A 20,416-nucleotide genomic window follows, 5' to 3' on the forward strand; every position below is an offset into this window, starting at 1 on the left:
CAGTTAATCACGTTGTGTGGCTGGACACTTAGGTCACATGATATTGCTTCTGGTTTAAGCAAAAGAATAAAGAATAGCACGTCATGCACACCACCATTTTTCTGAATGTTTGTGAGTATTTAGAAAACAAAGTTCCACACAATGTTGTAATTAGGTGGCATCTCAAAGGGTGACAATCTTTTGGTCTCACCCAACAGAAAACTTTTGGGGGTTTTTTATCTGGAGGTACACCAAGCTTCTTATTTTTCTCACAAAAATCTAACAGGCTGGATCCAAACTACTAGCCTTGACTCCTGTCTGGCAGATAACTGGAGTTGTTACAATATAATGACTTGTTTGATATTCCCTAAAAAAACACCTGGCAGCTTTAGTCCAATTCTTGATGGACTGCAATACAAGCAGCACCAGCAATACTGGAGACAAAGATGCTCATCTTGAAAGATTCTGCTGAAAGACTACCACATGATTGCCAAGTCACATTGGTTCAGAAAGCCTGAACCCAAACTACTGCAGCATGAAGGATTTCAGATAGCAGGGCTAACAATGGTCTTTTTTTCCCCCAAGTATTACATTCTTTGTCTGGACTTGTGGACAGTCTTTGTTAAAAGGAAACCAGAGTCTTATGCCTAAAACTTCAAATGATGCAACTCCGCATAGCTTTGAGGGAACCAACAAAGCTAAGTTGATTTGCGCTACCGGAGAAACCAACCCATTGTCCTTACTGACACCTATGAAAGCTCAAGAGCTCTCGGGTGAAGCTAACTGGAACGTTGACAACAATATGCTGAAGATGCAGAGCAAACAACAACCACAGTGAATTGGATTTGCTTTTTCTGAAAATATTTTGTTTATTTCTAAAGCAAACACCTGATCACAAAAAAGGCACTAACCCATAAAGGAAGGCTCTGCCGTCTTTTTTGCAGAGAAGTACTGAACAAGTTGTTCCTTTTAATCAATGCACCTAGCAGAATTTGACAAATTTCTGGCCCCTGTCAGCCTTTAGCTATGTGTCTATCAGATGCTGAGGTCAGCTGGCGGAGACATGAATACCTTTGAGTAAAATTACTGATGTTACTGATTCTTGCAATAGTAGGTGTTTATCTTAAAGGCCCAGTTTCCACTTTCGCATGACCATGTAAGAATTTAGCTTCAATTAAAAGAAGGCAAGTCCTCAAGTTAGTAGAGAAAAGCTTCAAAAGGGACTCTAGGGTTGTGTCTACATGTGCATTAACATGCTGTAGTTAACATGCATTAAATCTAGTACCTCCATTGTGAGGTACTAGGAAAATGCACATTAGCCTGTCTTAATGTGCATTAACTAAAGAACACAGATTGTAAGTGATGCTTTAATGCACATTAAAATAGGACAATGAGCATTAAAGTGCATGTGTACCTGAAATAGTCAAATGCCTAGAACCGTATAATAGTTTTGATGTTGTTATGAGTTCCAGGGGCCTTTTGAATGCTTGTTGTGGGAAATGCTGGGATTTGCATTAGCATAGCTGAGAGCAAAGTATGTGCCTGGCTGTGTAGCTTCCTGGTGGAAGCTCAGATATCATATTTTCTTTTTGTGTATACTAAAAATGATGCCTCTTGTCTATCTAAATACACCTCTAATAATAACCATCTATTTTGCATTCTCACAAATTTCACTGTTAACGTACTATGTAGACAGTAGACTAGAGAAGAGGCATCAGAGGCAGGCAAAAGAAGATGGTACTTGGCACACTGGTGAAAAGTCAACCAAATTTGTATGCGCTACTTGCCGGAGAGTCTGCTTGTCATGTGTTGGACTCCTCAACCACTCAAGAAACTGTGGTAGAATCCAGTAACCCACCAAAGGCACAATCTCCAAAGTCTCTTGAGACAAATGGCTGTCAAAAAAGAAGCTACTAGAACTGATACCTTCCTGGGCCTCACTAATATTGGAGGTTTGAGAGCTGGGTAGTTTTATTGCTCCCTGCAACAGAATTAAGTCTGGTGTCCTTTGCTGCTGTTTTTCTGCACCCGACTCCCTATTGTTTTAATACCAATTTCATTGTTAATTTTTATTTTTATTTTTTTGCAGGAAGTAAAGACCCGAAGTCAAAAACAGGGACTTTTTGTGCATTGCATATGCCCTTTATGTACAGTTCCTTCAATCTGACTCAGGCCAGTCAAAAAGGTAATGGAAGAGAATACTTTTGATAGAGAGCCTATGCTGAAGCTGAGAGAGGGAAATAGAACAAAGGCAGATCATGAAATAAATTGGTCTGTTCTCCTCATCCTCATTGGGTTCTTTCACTGTAGCCCTTACAGATGTGCATGCTAGGACATGCTAATGCAATTTGCAGCCACTATATCCAGTGTTACTAGAAAACTACTAGTTCAACATTCCCCCCAAGGAAACAGAAAAAGCAATACGGAATGATAACCCAAAGTACTTTCTTGACCAGCATGACATTGACCATCCCTCATCTTCCACTGAGGAAAGTCTGAAAAGACACGGAGCTAAGAGATCTTTTCTAAGAAGCAAGAACTCAAAAGTTCATAATACTGATGGAAAGCTGAACACCTTTTAGGTACAGTTGCTCAGAAAGGATAATGAATATAATGCCCTGAACTGTCACAAACAGTTGAAAGATGGATCTCTCTCTGTACATCTGTGTGTGTGTCTCTCTCTATTTGTACGTGCACACACAGATGAATATGGGAATTTGACAAGAGTACGTGAAAAGCATCTTAGGTAGTACACTAAGCTAATAGTACTACTTTTCTCTCTCTAGAAATTTAGGATCTAAAGGAAGCATGAGTCAAGGAGGATACTGGGACTACTATGCAGTGAGTAGTGTCACAATCTGATTATGGGTCACATATTAAAGAAATAGTGGGCACGTCTCCACAAGATGATTTACTATGTAGCTGACTAATTGACTGAGTGGAAAAGTGTCACCGTCTATATGTGCAGACACTGCACATTGAATTAGTTAAATGCAGGGCTAATTCACTACCTGCAAATACAGGTAGTAAATTAACCATGCAGTAGTGACTGAATACGAGCCCATGTGTGTATGGCCGACTGGAAGGAAATTTGCTTCTGGTCAGCCCAGGCAGCAGGGAGAGAAAGAACTGGGGCAGGCTCTGAGCATAGAGCCCAGGCTGGGACTATGTCCCCCTGCTCAGCTCCCAGCCCAGCTCTGTGATTGGACTGGAAGCTGAGAGGTTTCTCCCTGATCCCGGGAGCTGCCCACTGCCAGGGTGGGCTCTGAGCTCAAAGCCAGGGCCAGGAGCTCTCTGCACCAGGAGAGTTCCCCACCAAGCCTGGGTCTAGCTGGGACCTGCCCCAGAACAGGACAGGTTGTTGCCAGCCCCAAGCTGTATGCAGAACCCCCACTGGGCACAGGGCACTGGGCACAGGGCTTGTCCAGGGAAAGACAGCTCTGCAGCAGCAGCTCTCCCACCCCCTGCACATCAGGACCCCTCCTCCTGTGTACAAGGCAGGGAGACAGCTGTCTCCTGGCCCTGTGCTCCCTGACAGCCCCTGGGCTAGCACCCAGGAGAAGAATGCAGGTCCTCCTGGCTGCTGCAAGGGGGCAGAGCAGGGTAGGAGCAAATCTGCTCCCAAGAGGGAGCATGTATAGACATGCTCCTCCAGTTTGGCTTACTGTGCAGTATGTTTACCGTGCAGTTAACCTACTTCAAATTAACAGCATACATAGGCATATCCACTGTGCATCAGTTCCAGTAAGGACGATGCTAAGAAGCAAGATACTTAGCAGGAATGAGGCCATGGAAATGGAAATGGAAGTTACTACAACCACAGAAGAGGAAGTATGCTCAACTTGGGGACAGCTAAAAATTCATTCAAGATTTTGTAGGTCCTATAGTAAGGATTTTTGAAAGGTCTAGCAAGTGAGGGATGTTACCTTGTAACTGGAGAACAAAAAACAATATTCATGTTTAAGAAAGATGGGAGAAAAAACAAGTGCTGGATGGCTTCAATATAAGGCTTCAAAACAAATTTTGAAGAAAAATGTAATTTTTTCCACTTGGTTTTAATTAAGAGGAAAATGGGATAACAGGCAACATGGGATTGCCTGCACAAGATAAACCTGATTTCTTTCTTTGTTAAGATAACCAATTTCCTTGACAAGGGAAGCACATCTGATCTATCCGTCCTTCAGCAAAGCATTCAGTGCAGTAGCTCAGGGGAAATTCTAAGCGGAGCTGGGAAAAATGGGAAGCAGGAAAACTCTGAGGTGAATAATGAACTGGCTAGCCAGGAGATGATAACCATTTGTGTTGAAAGAAGGACTATCAGGCTGGCTAGAGATTCAGTCTGGGAACTGAATATCCCAGTTTGGGATATTTTTTATCATGACCCTGGCAAAAGGAAGAGGACTATGCTAATGAAAATGGTCCATAACAATGAAGTCCAGGAGGGCTGGAATATCATACACCAACATTTCCCAAATTGTGGGGTGTAACAGACCCCTGGTGACTGCATCTAAAGCCTACAAGATTTTATTTGGCCCACAGCAATGGCAATCAGTGGCAAGGGGAAGCAGTGGTAGCCAGTGGCAGCTGTAGCATCCAGGTTGCAAATGGACTAGGGACAGACATCACACATAATCCAATAAAAGTGATTGGAAACCAGTTCAAATCTGTACATAACAGGAGTTCAGAGCACACAAACTGCTTTCAAAATGGCTGAAACCAGTTCAAGATAAACCTGGGTGAATGCAATAACAGACTGAACTGATTTTGGTTAAATTGGTTTATTGAATTTCTGTCCCTGATCCCCTCCAGATTCAAGTTAACTTGTAGTCCCCCAGCAGCCCAGGATGCTTTGCAACTCCCCAACACAGGCTAGCCTTGGCCCAAGCTGTCTGTTCTAGCCAAGCAGGGGGGCATGCTCTAGTTCTCCTTGACTTCTGGCCTGGGCCACTGCAGGCATGTGGCTGCCTTTCCAGAGTCAAAAGTGTGTGTCTATTCTCTTGCTTATTGGTTCAATCTACACGGCTTAGACTAACCTGCGAAGATCGAGTTGATTCAGCTTCGGACTTTTTGATTCTCTGTTCTTAGCCATGGTTGTTAGCTAGTCACCTAGCTGCCTTAATTCAGCCAACTGTCGCTAAAAGGTTATAGCTGAAGTAGTTGGGGAGTGACAGTGTCTGACTTTACTATAAAATCTGGAAAGTTTGAAACACACTGTCACAGAGGGTGACCTGCAAGTCCATGAGGACTGGGGCAATGTAAATGGGCTGAAATTCAAACGTGAAAAATGTGAATATACCTACACTTGGAGAATAACAGCAAGAATACCTGTTTTAACCTGGGAGCTCGTCAGTAAAAGTGAGAGGTAATGAGAAAGACTTGCGTGGTTTGTGTATTCATGAGGAAGCCACCAATGCAATGTAGCCACAGAAATGGCAAATGTAACCCTACGATGTTTCAGATTAGCTATTTGCAATAGAGAAATATTAATGCTATCACATAAACCTTCAGAGGAGGCTACAAGGAAGACCAAGGAATTGTGAGCTTAACTTCATGCACCTAATCTTTAATAATACATTGGGGATAAACATTCAGGAGAAAGAACTAGGTATTTAAACTGAAGCATGATATTGACTCAAGAATAAATGAATATGAACAGGTAGGCCTGAAATTAGGAGAGATGCTACTCACCATGAGATCATTTAGGTTCAGAGACAGCTTTCCAATCCAAGTAGGAAGGGCAAAAATCTTAACTACTTTTAAAATGGGATATGATGCGTTTCTGAAGGGATTATATAAATTTGGCTTCTTGCAATAGCAGGAGACTGGTGATATGGGTGCTCCTTTTCCAGTCCCCTGTTCATATTTTGGGAACTTTCAAACCAGAAAAGATGAAAAAGGAACATGTGCATGAAAATTTAAAATTACAAAGTAAAACAGGTAATAAACTAGAACGGGAACCTGAAGGAAACACCATAATTTTTCCTAAGTTTGCATGAATATTCAGCACAATAAGAAATTCAGCAAAAATGACTCAATGACACTGTGGGAATAGCAGAAATAGTTCTGTAAGTATTCTAGGTGCAGAACAATTAGGCATACATTATGTAAAAGAAAGATTCAAGTAATCTTTAAGTCTACCAGCTTTGGCAAAGTTCCAAGGATCAAATATTTGCGTAAAATCATGTACCAAGGGACTGATCAAGGGTATGTTTCCAAAATGAGATTTGAATATTTAAAAGACTAATTACTGGTATGTTGCAAAAAAAAAAAAAAAGTTCAGGTATTGCAGCTGCCGGTGAATAAAGCAGCTAAAGATTTATAAGCTCACAAAAGGGACATCCTTCTTTCCTTTCTGGACATTAATTTAGGAGAAAAATTATTATATACCTGCAAGGAAATTAAATAAGCACCATAATGCAATCAGTACAATTATAACGCCATCTGACAAATGTGACTGGGATTGCATTCTGGGAGCTGCCTGCAAGGATAAAAATGACATCATGAAAAGAGCACAGTGCTGCTTTTATATTTGAGCCTCGGTAAGAATATAATGTTACTAAGAAAGTTTTCATCAATGAAGGAACAGAAGGGTTTGTTGTGGCCCATCATGCCACAAATTTTGCATCATGATGTTATTTAATCACTGAGAGCCTACAGTAAGTCAGCTAATCACTACCTGCATGAGAAAAGGCAAATTGTAAGGAATTTAGCAGTGAAAGTGATGATAATACCTGAAATATTTAATTTCCAGTCTTTTATTTCACCTTGAAACTGGAGCAAACCAATAAGCATCTAAATTACCTTCTGAGAGATCCAGCCCATGTCACTCTTGACTATGTTTTATAAGCTGGCATTTCCTGATGTAACTATTTGCACTCTAATTGAGATCCTATATGGTTTAGACCTAGGAATTAACAGCCATGTTACGAGAAATCTCTCTGGACAATGTCTGGACTTGAGCTGAAACTGAAACATTTTAAAATACTAAATGCACTAAGGGTGTGAATAGGTGAACAATTTCCTCAGAGATGAAACAGGATGGAGACTTAGCATACATCAGGTATTCAGCAGTTACTGCCAACAGGCATGCCCTGATCCAGAAGTATCCTTGCAGTAACTCACCCCTCATTGAAACAGAGCGAAGCTTTCACTTGCCACAGGATAGAAGCATGTACACGGGCAATTATTATAGAGCAACCTACATCCCATAAATCCTAAACCCCCCGCACTAAATTGTTCATGAGATACTGACTAAGATAGAGCTAATATGTTTTTTATTTCAATTTCTCATTAGAATGGGAAGTGCCAAAATATTCATGAAATTGCTTCTTATATTCCTCAGTTCCTACAGTCCAACCATCAATGGCAGACTATTCTTATGAGATTTCCAGACCAGTGGCTTGAAAAGTTCAGATAGTTTGGGGACAAATCTGACATTCTTCAACAAAGGGAAAATACTTTTTTTTTCCTCACCCCATAATATTGAACAAAGGCTATGCTTGCTTTTACTTAAAGGGACTTAATTTCATGATCGCTGTGAAGGGATTTTCCTAGAAAAGAAAGCTGAATTCTCTAATCTTTGGAAAATATTTTAATCCTGTTCCTTTTATATATTTCTGTAGTAACAATAATGCCTATATTTTGTATAAAACTTTATCCATACATCTGAAAGGATAAAGTGGCAAATACTGAACCATAGAAATCATAGAAAATTTAGGTTAGAAGGGACCTTAGGTGGTTATCTAGTCCTACCCCCTGCTCAAAGCAGGACCAACCCCAACTAGATCATACCATCTGAGGCTTTGTCTAACTTGGTCTTAAAAACCTCCAAAGATGGAGATTCTACCATGTCTCTGGGTAGCCTGTTCCAGTGCTTTACCACCCTCCTAGTGAGAAAATTGTTTCTAATAGCTAACCAAAACTTCCCTTGTTGCAACTTGAGCCCATTGCTCCTTTTTCTGTCATCAGCCACCACTGAGAAAAGTCCAGCACCATCCTCTTTGGATAAACCCTTCAGGTAGCTGAAGGGTGCATTTACTAAAGTATTATTTATTTCTGGGAAATATGAGGCATCAAAAGCTGAAATCATTTAGGCCCACGATGGCACAGCATGGTACAGTGTAGAACCCAGATCTCTAGGTCCTCAGTCCAGTGTCCAGCAATCCGAACTTCATCCCCTCCTCTTAGTCAATAATGAAAAGAGGCAGAGTGACAAAGGTTAGGGACAGACATTACACATAAACCAGTTTAAGTGATCAGAAACTGGTTTCAGATAACTGAACTGGTAACAGAACAGATGTTCAGTGTATATAAACCAGTATGAAAATGGCCAAAACTGGTTTGAGATAAACCTGGTTGAATGTAGTATCAGACTTAACTGATTTTGACTCAAACCAGTTTATGCAATGTCTGTCCCAGACCCCTTGCTGGTTTAAGATAAATTAGACTCCTCCAGCATTCTGGCATGCTATCTGGGCTGGGTGGGACTCTCTGCTCCCTGGCTGTAGCTGCAACAGGGACTGCAGGCTGTTACGTCCCACCCCCAGCACTCCCTGCTAAGCAGGCATTTCCCCCTCCCCTCTACCTTGCTGAAAGTTGTCTATGTATTAGCTAGCAGACCACATGCTGGCTATAGTCCGTGCTGAATCAACAGGTGAACTCAACAGGTAGCTGGTAATGTCCCTCTGTTGTTTTCTTAATGGGGTGATAAACACTGAGTTAGGGGTGATAAACACTGTTATCAATTCACTGCTGAGCTAATCAGAGCATCCTGCTGGGCCCTGGCCATACACCCCCTCCCCACCAGCTCAGTGCTGTGGAAGGAAGGGAGGACTGCTCTAGTGCTCCCTGGTTTCTAGCGTGAGCCATTACATTGCAGGCATGTGCCTGCATTTCTGGGATGTCTGTGCAGTTACGAAGTGATTTAGCATAGTCAGGTTAGACTTACCTGCAATGATTGAAACAATTCAGGGTCAGGTTTTTCGAATGTCTGTCCCTACCCAAAGAGTTCATATAGAATGGGCCTCAGCTGCTCCCAGGAGAGCCTCCTGCCATTGTGCCCAGCACAGGGAACCACTGACAGACAGAGGCACTGGTAAAGAAAATCTGTTGAATCCAATTGGATTACTGCTGTGTGTGGAAAAGTTACTCACGTAAGCATTCACAGCATGGGCTACTACAGAGAGGCATAGATGAAATAAATTCAGAAGAGGACGTGGCTTGTGTTTTTGCTATTTAAAATAAATCTGTTTGTTCAAACACACTACTTCAGGTGTTGAAGCAGAGGCGAGACAATGGTGGTCGTTTTGCAGAATGGAAACCATCCTATATGTGGGAAAAAGAACGTAGATGGAAATGAGATAAGAAAATGAACCATCCAGAAGTATCAAGATGGGCATCACTGGAGGAGTCACAGGGTGAAGGATGGAATGTCATTATAGACTGGATCTATATGCAGAAGAACTGTTACAATGGTCGATGTATAAGTTATTGTCTGTTTCTAAGTGACAGGCTTCTGTGCATGGTCCTCTGTTCATGATTTTGAGGGTGAGCAGCAAAACTCATACACAACTAGAAAAATTCTGGGCATATTTAAGAGTTTCCTTATACTAAAAGAAGTGTGCTTTAAAAACCCAAATCTTCCACTTGCCATTTCTGAGATGCATCAGAATTATTGACCTGACAAAATATAACCCGCAGGTATAAGGAGGACTCTGGAGTAATCTGGCACATCACATTGTATTTGCGACATATTGCACTACAATATGGCACTTGTAATTAGAGCTGTGCAGGAAGGTGAATATCACTGACTGTTGATGCAGTGACATAATGCAGTCCCTCACGGGTGGCCCAAGGTGCTAATTATTCTCAAAGTTTTAAAGTATCAAACACCTGGCCTAAGACTTAACTTTCTGAGAAAGAACTCCCAGACATATAAACAAAATTAGGAGATGTTTGGGATCAAAGCTTGATATATTTAAAGGGATACAGGACATCATTTTGCGATTCCAGGATTGCCGCTTATCTAACAGTGCTCAAATTTATATTCCTTTTCCTTTGCCTTAAAACACACACCAGACTACTCTATGTTACACCCAGGGCATAAATGGAATGTGTCAGTCTTTCACAAGCAGACAGCTTTGCAAACTTGGCAAAGAATTTTGAATTACATTTCCATGGATCTAGTGTCATCTGACAAAAATGAAAAATTCAAATAATACAGTTAGCACTCAGGAAGATAGACCTCTGAATCCATCTTATTGTATTATGATATATTAGTATCATGAGAAGCCAATGCTTTTTCTTGATGCAGCCTGAATTATCAGATTGCTCCATGGCGACTATGATGTAGAATAATTATTAATTTAAAACATGAAATGAACAAAACAAATTCTCACTGTTGTTAGCTTGCAGGGTTATTTTCACTTTGGGATTTTTCCTGGATTCCAGACAAACCACTGGTTATTACTTGTGTAAAATGTAATATAAAAAAGTACTATGCCACTTGCCTAGCAATTGCAAGGCTTTGACATTCAACTATATTGGGTGTTCTTATCATATTATTACTTATTTGGCATTGTGCATGTGAATGACACTCGACAAAAAAGACAACTCTCACATCAAAGAGTCCTAAAACTAAGGGCCCAGCAAAGAAAACCCTTACTAACAGTTGCATTCATGACTCAGTCAAAGAGTCCCATTGATGTCAACAGATATAAAGGGATAATCTCAAAATGTAGGAAACGATGAAAAATGGAGAAAGGAAGAATATGGGATATCTATTCCCATATGGGGGGGAGGAGGAAGGGGAGGAATGTGTTGTGTGTGTCCTTTTTGTTTTGGGGGCAAGGTTTCAGTATTGACAAATTTGGATAAATCGTAATAGGGTTTAAACTAAGGGTTCAACCTTGAAAGAAACCTTAATGGCTTTGTGGATGATAAGGGTCTGATCTTTGTTTTCTTATTGCAGCTGAAGCTTGAAATCCTATTTCCCATCCTGTTTAAATGTGAGCCGTGCTGTTTGATGATGGTAACAAAGATGATCCAAACACAAAACCTGATAAGATTTCAGATACCACAATGATAGGCAGTGTTTCTGTCCCTTGGAAAAATGAAAAGCTTCTGACTCCTACTTTCAGGACCCAGATATGATCTAGGATTTGTTTCTAGCAACATCTGTGCCTTTATATATATTCTCCTTTATTTTTGTGATCACTATCTTGTGTTTGTGGGTGTCCCCCCAGCTTTCCCCCCACACCCAATTGGTGATCTTCTGCTATTTTTTTTTCTATTTCTATTATTCTTTCTATATTTGTCCAGTTTGAAAAGCAGGTCACCAACAGACACACAGCATATTCGTGGGAATATGTATAGGAGGATGCTGAGTTCACTGCAATTGTGACTTAACCACTGTGACCTTCAGGGATACAAATTTATATATCTTTGCATCTCTCTGCAGAAGCGTCTCTCCAAGCTAAACCTTGGCTTCCACCCTATTCAGCTGTATATCCCATGGGATTCAACCTCTGAACAGAGGGACCTTTATCACGGTGCACACCACAAAGTAATTCCCGGCTCTTCCTTAGTATGTTATATAAAGCACTTTTGGGCCAATCTTACGGTAGTGGAAAATGATAATACAAAGAAAGCAGTTACCTACAATTGAGCAGATCCTTTTCTAAATATTATTACTAGTGTCTGGCTGTCTCTAATACTCTTGTCTATACACTGCCAGAGGGAATGGAGCTCGCTGTCTTGGTGGTATAACCACTTAGTGTAACTTTTAGAAAAAATGAAATAAAACAGCAGTCCATGGAGAGCTAGTTAGCGAGAAACACAAATTGCTGGCACGGCACTTTATGTTACTTATGCCCTGCATAGAGAAGATTCAATTAGTCAGTTCTCCCCAGTGTGTTTCAAGAGCTATTTAAGAGCGCTATAGTTTGGACAATGAATTAGTACCTGCAACTTGGGGAGCAATTCTGCTTTGGTACTAGTATGGACTGAACATATCTAGCATATACAGCATAGAAGATAGTATTTTGACACGATCATCTGGAAGAATGCATCCATCGTATTATTCTCCAAATCTCATGTTGAGCTGTAGCGTTGTCAGTGGGCTGACTAATGTGACATGACTGATACAATCACACACAACGCAGGCAGGGAAGAGGAAAGGAATGAGCTAAACAACCAAAGTTCCTATCAAACGCTCCACATGCACTTTTACTACCACATGGTCAAGGAACGTATTGGGATTCATTAGTGATGTCTGTGCAGGCATCCACCCTACTGGATTTACTTCAACAGGGAGAAACAATGAAACGAGGAGAAGGAGGGATGAGAAGCGGGGCCTTAAAATTTCTCACCTTAACTATTGCCAGTGTGGCTTTACTGCTAATCCAACTAGCAAGAACGCTCATGTAGGCCGGCCACCGGGATCTTTATTCATGCTTTCCTTTCTCACAAATTCTTCTCGGTGCTATAATTGATTTTTTTTTTTTTTAATTGAGAAAAATCTTTTCATTTGAAATGTCCATCAATTGCTTTCTTCAATGCTGGTTTTAAAAAGACCTTAAAAAGGTATGCGAGGAGGGGGACTGGAGGCCCCCAGTTGAGGGAACTAGCTGTGAGATGTTCACAGGAATTTTTATGAGGGTTAGGGTTTAGTCTGAAGACAGGGCAAGGATTTTGTCATGTTTTTTTTTTTTCCTGCATATTCTGTTTTCAAAGCATTTGATCACTTCTTTCATTTTTCTACAATATCTCCTTCCTTGTAATAGCCCCTTACATTTTTTTTGTTACTTTCCCAAAGGGCTTGTGGTAAATTATAATTTTGGGGTACATTACCATCTGTTCTTGAATCCAAGACAATTTTTCCCCCAATCAGTATGGGAGAAAAAAGTCTCGTATTGGATTGGAGTGGTAGCCCAAGGCAAGGGTGGGGGCTCAGCTTTGACTGCACCCCCAGGCTGGACTGGTATGTTTGGCAGGGGAGGGTGCTACAGGAAAGACTGAGGGTTGGGGTGAGAGGAACCTGCAGCAGTCTCCCCTGCTCCAACCCATGCCTGCTCCCCCCTGCAGCCTGTCCCCTTTCCCCGACAGCTGCCCCCTGTCCCTTACCTCTCTTCAGTCCAGTCCCTCCACCCAGGCCCAGCCAAGACCTGTCACCGATCCTCCTGGCTGGGTGGCACTGGGCCAGGGTCGTGCTGATGCTGACTGCTCTGGAGGAGCACAGCTATAGCAGACGGTGACAGGGGAGATGGGCAGGGATCAGTGGGAACAGATATGGAGCAGGGGGAGGGACAGGTAGCAGGGCCAGGCATAGGCACAGAGGCATAGAGTGGGCAGACAGGGTGCAAGGGGAACTATGTGATGGGGGAGGCAGAGGATGGGGGCAGGAGTCAGACAAAAGCACAAGGGGGCAGGGAGTGAGGAGCAGCCCCATGCATAGGCACAGGGGAGCAAGGCCGGGGGGAGGATTCAAGGAGCAGGGGGAGAGGAGACGTGTTGGGGGAGGCAAGGGTGGGGGGGAGGCTCAGGTGTGGAGGGGCGGGTGGCAGTGGGGATGGCACGTATGGGGGGACAAGGGGCAGAGGAGCAAGGGCACGTCACCCTCCTTCTACTGCTCTTCCTGCCACAGCACTGCGGGGAAGGAATTTAAGGAATTCCACTAATTAGAGTCTATACATGGAAAATTATAACAAATGTATCATTTTCTATGTAGTCGGTGTACTAGAGGCGATATCTTTTATTAGACCAACTCTACAGTTGCAAAAAAATTTTTTTTTCTTTTCCTTTGCAAGCTTTCGGACACACACACTCTTCATCAGGCATAGGAGAATGCAAAGACTATAACATTTCTCCCATGTAGAAATGAAAATTCATATTTCACAGGAGACTGGTGTAAGATCTCCTGGCTGGAAAGGTTAATTTTTCATTTTATGCAAATCACGCTCAGATAAAAGTTGGAGCAGTCTATTTACCTCAAAGGCACCTGATGGCAAGCAGGATGTTTAATTATGCTTCTTTCTTGTTATGACATCTAATGTTTCACAGGAGGACCGGTGATGGAAGGTGTTCCTGGGCAAGGAATTTCTCTTGTGTTCACTTTCTATGCAAAAATTCAAATTATGAAGGGGAGAGTCATCTTAAATTTGAAGTCATCTTGGATACAGGTAAATACAGTAATAACCTGGGTATACCCATCCAGCAGAGTAGATCGATAAGCTCATAGAAAGCTATAATGCATCTCTGTGAACCCCAACATCCAAGAGTTTTGTCACACTGAGAAGACCCATTTAGTTGCAAGCAGAACAAAATTGTTTTTCTTTAATTTTCCCAAATATATGACAAATATTCACTACAAATGGGCCAAAATCTTATTTATTTACTTATTTTTGGTTAGCTAGAAATTCTGAAATCCATTGTTTTCACAAATCTGCTCTGCATATCAAAGGATGAGGTGTAGAGCAGGTGGAATAAAAAAAAAGAAAGAAAAAAAATCTGACACAAGCCTCATGCCTCATTTCCTGTGGGGACTCTGATGCCAATCATATCAGCAAATTTCATTGCAGGATAAATTAGCACATGCCAAAGCAGGTAATAAGATCAATACTTTTGCTAACATGAGACTGCAATTTGCCTCAGGCTGCCAAAGCTACGGCTGAAGAAAACAATATGACATTCAAACAAGCTACTAAAAGGAATGGGTATCTACCCCGACGGTTCAAATAAAGAGTGCTCCTCTCACCGCGAAGCTTACAGAACGAGGACATTTCTAATAGCGCAATCACTCCAAGGCAATGCAAAGGAAAATGTACAGAATGAACATCTGGAACGGAAAACAACAATGATGGACAGGGATAATAATGAGGCTTAAATATCGCCTAATCATAACCAAAACCCCATGGCCAATTACCTGCAATCAATTGGCGGTACTATGTGCGTAAGAATGAGCTTATTCACAGCAACGTATGATTTAAATACACCGTAGCAAAATCCTAATGATGCTTTTCTTCAGTTTTAAAGACGTTTAACGCATCAAAAAATCCCGACTGAAGGCATGCTCTTCCCCCAGAAGAACTCAGTGCTTTAGGGACGACATACATACACAGGGATGGCTTACATACATGTGGTTTTTGGCACAAAAGCCCTTTCTCTGCCACTGTTATAGTGAAGACTGCTATAGTACTGATGGCCCTGTGCCTCCTACACACATCTGGGAGCTAGGAAACCTGGGATCTGCCACAGATTTCCTTTACAACCTTGTTGTATCGCTTAACCGGTCTCCAACTCCTTTCCCCCATGTATGCAACATGCAGAAGTAATGCATCCATCTCAGCTTCGTGGCAGAACAATCTACTGATCTGTCTGTTTTCGTATGCATTTCAGTTCCCTGCACTCAATGATCCGCAGCACTTGGGATATATCTGCAGAGATGTGACTGCAACCCAAGTAAGCCTACCTCCTGCTGGTTTTAAAACCTCTATCTCAGATACTGATAGTAGTGGACTCGCAGTCACACAGGCTTCAATGTGCAGTTGTAGTAGCAGGGATTTCAACTGCTCTAGGAGCCAGTGGCTTCTTGGATGGGCTTGTAGCCCAAGCTGATATAGCATATAGCTGGTAAAGCAGCCAGACTATGTTATGCAAAATACTTGGGTATATAGACATAAGCGATAGTCATATACACATGCAATTTCCAGTGAAGTGAATGAGCTCTACACACGTATCCAAGTTTATTCCATTAAAGAGCACAGTAAGGCTACTGTTTCATTAAAGGGGAAAATATTGAGAACTGGCCATGCCCAGAAGCATCTTGTTTAGACAGTAAGTGACATTTTCTGTTCAAAATGCTCTTGGCTGTTATTAATTGCCTTCAGGAGTCTTAATGGCCTCAGTGCAGCTGGGCTAGGTACTAACAAATACAAGCAAATAGGGAATGAAGCTAGATAATCAAAGCAGTAAAACATCATGGAGCATTTGCCCTCTTAAACACAGTCATGGTCACCTTCAGGAAAGGGAAGAAGGGAATCAGATATGCACACACTGAGTTTATGATCATTATTTAAAGCAGGAGGACATGAATGCTCTTTGAAGCTGAAAAAGATTCTCAACAAGTTATTATTACCTATTTTAATTCTAAATCACATCCCCTTACAGGCTCTAGCTGAAATCAGCAATACAATAAATGTCACCTTTGACCAATCTACTAGGAAAAGAAGTTCATAATTTTGGGGGTTTCTCGTTTGGGTGTTTTGTGTTTAAATTTAAAAAAAAATCTGTATAAAACATGGCAGGGGACATAGAGTCGGGGGGAAGAGGGCTGCTTCAAGGGTTACAGATGATGTCTGACAGGGGAAATATTCTGAGAAATATAAAACCACTGTGCTTGTAGGTGAGAAACAGTTAGCCATGCCTAAATGTTTGTAAAGCAGCTATTCCTTATGTAGAAAGACAGTTACTATCTATTTGGCTATAGCACTAAAACATTTAAAACTAGGCATTAAAAGACATCCACCTTCCCCTAAGAGAGCAAAAGAGGCAGACCCCGGGTATAGCAGCAGGCTCCAGAAAGTTGTCAAGAAAAAGTGGCAACCAGCACCCTTGCAGCAAGAACGCTTTCCTTCGAGCTCAGCTGGAAGCATTTCATACCATATTTTCTTCCCTCCAACACACATTCCCCCCCCAAAAAAACCCAACTAGCTGCTGAAAACTGGAACACATGCTATATCTAGGAAATATAGGTTTTGCTGCTTAGTGGCTGAAAGCAAACGTAAAGACTGGACATGATCTACAGGGAGCAGGGAAGGAGAAGGCTCAGCTCCTGAGCTACTGCTGCTATAGGGAAAGATCTTTTTGTCTTCCTTTTGCTTTCAATATTCTGGGGCATACTGTATGCAAGAAAATACTTTATTCTTCTTGCATAACAACATTTATGATTCAATAACAAGGGCCGCATTTTTAGCTCATTATAACTGAGTGTACAGGAGTCAAGTAGGGTTGAAATCAATAGCTGACCCTGAGCAAACAGTACTAAAAAAGACACGTGTATTCCAAAGTAGCAGGGTTTACTACCATACCCTGCATTGCAATGACTGAATTCAGGGTTCTGTTTGTTCTGGCAATACAACGCGGTACATCCCACGGGTGGCATTCCTGCAAGATGCTCTTTGACCTCAATAAGCATTTCACCCTTAGAAGGTCACATCATCCAGATCCATAGGCTACAGAAATGGGGGGAAAAAGTTCGCAGGCATGGCTCAGATCTTCAAATCAACCCCTACCTAGAGAAAGACCCTTCCACTCACTTTTAATATGGATGCAATTAGCCCGCACATAGTTAACACCCATTTTGCACTATCCCAATAAACTTTACACAAACTTTCTTTTCCCCAGTGTGTGATCTCTGTTTTAAAGATAGGAAACAGGGACAGATAGGTTATGCAACAGGGCCCAGACCTGACATGGCGTCAGGTGGAGAGATGGCATTACAGCCCTCGCGTTTCTCGCTTTCGGTGCACGCTCCATCACGTGCGTCTCTCCACATATTCAGTTCCCATCCTGCAACCCATTGCATACGAGTGGCATACAGTGCTGACCAGAGCTCCCGTAAAGTCAGTTCAGCTCACTTCCAGCGAACTGCAAGGTTGTGGTTTTAAACCATGACTTATCAATATTTCTTTCTCCCCATGATTATTTCCAGCTGAATTTCAGCTTTCCCAAAAGTGCCAAACTGATATCTTTTTTTCTCCTCACCCTGGTACTTACCCAGCCTTTACTGCTCACATGTTGTCACCTCCGCAGTATGAGTGTCAAATCAAAAGGAAGCTGATTGCTGAGTTGTGAACTCTCTGCCAGTTTATCTTGTTTGGCAGAGTCGGCATTGATGTGACCCAACAGTACGTGGTCATAATGCAAAGCTTCCCAAGAACTCGGAAATCCGTAGAGAGAGAACAACCTTGAAAAGATGAAAGGAAACATCGTATGACAGCTACGGTTGTTGAAATGCCCTGGCAAATAGGTCATACATTTTTTTGGTGGGGAGAAGAGATGAGAGGAAGACAGCCCTCCTGGAGAGGTAAGGACAGGGGAGAGCAGACAGATGAAGGAAGGAAATCTGAAGGAAGCAATGGAACTTCAGACCTTTACTGACCATGTTACAGTTAATAAAATATGGGCAACACCAATGTTTCCCAGAGCTGCCCTCCTTTCAATACACACTTGGGTGGGAGCCCAGGGTCCTGCCGACTTTAACACAACTGCACACCAACCAACAATGCACAACAGAAAATCACTGGGTTCAAAATGACTGGTACCTGTATTTTATTATCTAGTTAGGAAGGGACTGCACGTTTCAGTGTACTCTCAATCAGCATCTTGTTGAAGCAGGAATCAAACATTTCCATCTAGCTGCAGGACCCTTAATTCCTGTTGATGAGCATTTATTCAATTAGTCTCAATGAACCAGATGCGCCGCTGCCTTGCATCTCACTTAATCATATCCAATAGCGCCCAGAGAATACATTACCATTCCTCCTAACTGCACAGATTATATTTTGTCTCTGCCGGTTTGCCATGTAGCTAGTCCTATGCTACTGCATTTATGTTTTCCTGGTAAAGATGTTCATAACTTTGTTCTTGCTCAGTAATCCAGATTCACTGTACTGTTCCTGTAGCACAAACAGCTAACTCCTAATGTTAATTACTCATTATAATCCCGCAGAACCTTTCAGTTTGATCAGTAGCAGGATGGAAACAAATGTTTCAGACTTATAGCTCTAAATAGCTAATGCTAGGCAAAAGAAGAAGAGAGGTTCAAGTCCATGCAGTTCATTACATATGGGGAGAAAAAAGCAGCTATATTGCCAAGCCAATTTACTTTAATGCTTTTTTATGATATATCACAATAAATATTTTTATCCCCAAAAAGAGAATACAACAAGCATATTCTTCACCCTAAGCCTAAGAAATCACTCTACCCCCTGGAAAATCTTTTGTACTGGTGGGCTTTTGCATGTTTGCTTTAAATATGCTCATTGCACAGGGAAGTGTTTATTATCTTAAAAAATTAAAGAAGTCAGGGCAACTGAAGTTATTGCTGTAACTGTAATTGTTCATATATCCATTATATAAGTAATTGTTATATATCAATTAAATACACGTTTATTTAAGGAAAATCAAGTCTCACAAGAAATTACATTCCAAAATGTCATGTCTGAGGAAAGATCAGGGCACATTTTCCATTTCAAACAGCTTCCCTTGACAGTCTGGAGTCTCATACTGCTATGACCTGGGTCAGTGTCTTTGTTCCTCCTCTTAAGCTTTCCATCCAGTACCACCATCTGTCTGCCTTTGGGTCCCGAGTTCTTCAGGGCAACGACTTTTCCTTGTTTGCTTTTTGGAAAGTAGCTATGATAATGTGCAAACCACTGGAAATATGAGCAGGCACAGAAGCCAGGTACAGACATTACACTTTTGTAATCAGAAACCCATCTATACCCGTCACAGAACTGAAATTTGGCACACAAAACCAGTCTATACCCATAGCAGAACAGGAGCTCAGCACACATAGACTGGTTTTAAAATGGTGGAACCCAGTCTAAGATTTGCCCCCCACCACCACCACCAAAGGGCGAATGTGTTCACTACCGATCTACACTACGCTGCTTACAGAAAACTGTAATTTAGATCGATTCCACCTCGGACTTTTGAATACCTGTACCTAGCCAGAGAGAGAGAATTGGATGCATCTTCCTATGGCTTCAGAGCCATGGACTTGAGCTTTGCTGCAGTCTCACTCCAGTGGGATCCCGAAGGATATCGCCAGGCATGAACGGTGTGTGACCCCTGTGACGGGGGAGGGCATGGCTGTGCTGGCGGCGGCAGGAGCATGGCAGCGGCAGCAAGCTGGGAGCTCCTGCAGATGCTGCCAGCAGTGGCAGCGGCAGGGTGGTGGGGTGGTAAGTGCTGACCAGGGGTCAGCTATCACCTGCAGGCGCTGCCAGCAGCAGCGGTGGCAGCCAGGAGCGACTGTGGACCACCCGCAGACGCCACTGGTGGTGTTGGCAGCAGGATGATGAGTGGCGATCGCCCACAGGTGCCACCGACAGTGTCAGCAGTGCCTTTTTTCAGGGTGTGCGCTGCCACACTCAGGGGGTGCATGTGCACCTGTGTGCACCTCCTACACGTCACCCCTGTCCCCAGGAAACAGTAAACTGGTACCTGGTCATTCAGGTAGTCAGCCATAATACTGGCCACATCCCTCACTTGCGTGCTATTGGCTAAAAATATAGGCATGCATAAAGCATGGTAGACCTATAAGTGTGCAGGCTTGAGAGGACCTTAAGCTTCTAAATGGAAATATTATTACTACTAATAAAAAGGAAAGCAAAGAATAAACAGCAGAAAAAAAAACCAGTGGTAAAATTCTGGC

The 20,416-nt window shown here is 42.2% G+C and overlaps 1 long non-coding RNA gene across 1 annotated transcript in view; it reads right to left on the minus strand.

Annotated features, from left to right (window-relative positions):
- Window positions 1–20,416, minus strand: part of LOC149858037 (uncharacterized) — a 221,423-nt gene that overhangs the window by 34,447 nt on the left and 166,560 nt on the right. Inside the window, exon 4 of the long non-coding RNA XR_016444023.1 lies at window positions 17,752–17,941. This is a non-coding gene — a long non-coding RNA (uncharacterized LOC149858037). The remainder of the gene's footprint in view (window positions 1–17,751; window positions 17,942–20,416) is intronic.

The sequence above is a fragment of the Crocodylus siamensis genome, chromosome 8 (assembly GCF_052110815.1).
Source record: "Crocodylus siamensis isolate JL-2025a chromosome 8, ASM5211081v1, whole genome shotgun sequence".
NCBI lineage: Eukaryota > Metazoa > Chordata > Crocodylia > Crocodylidae > Crocodylus > Crocodylus siamensis.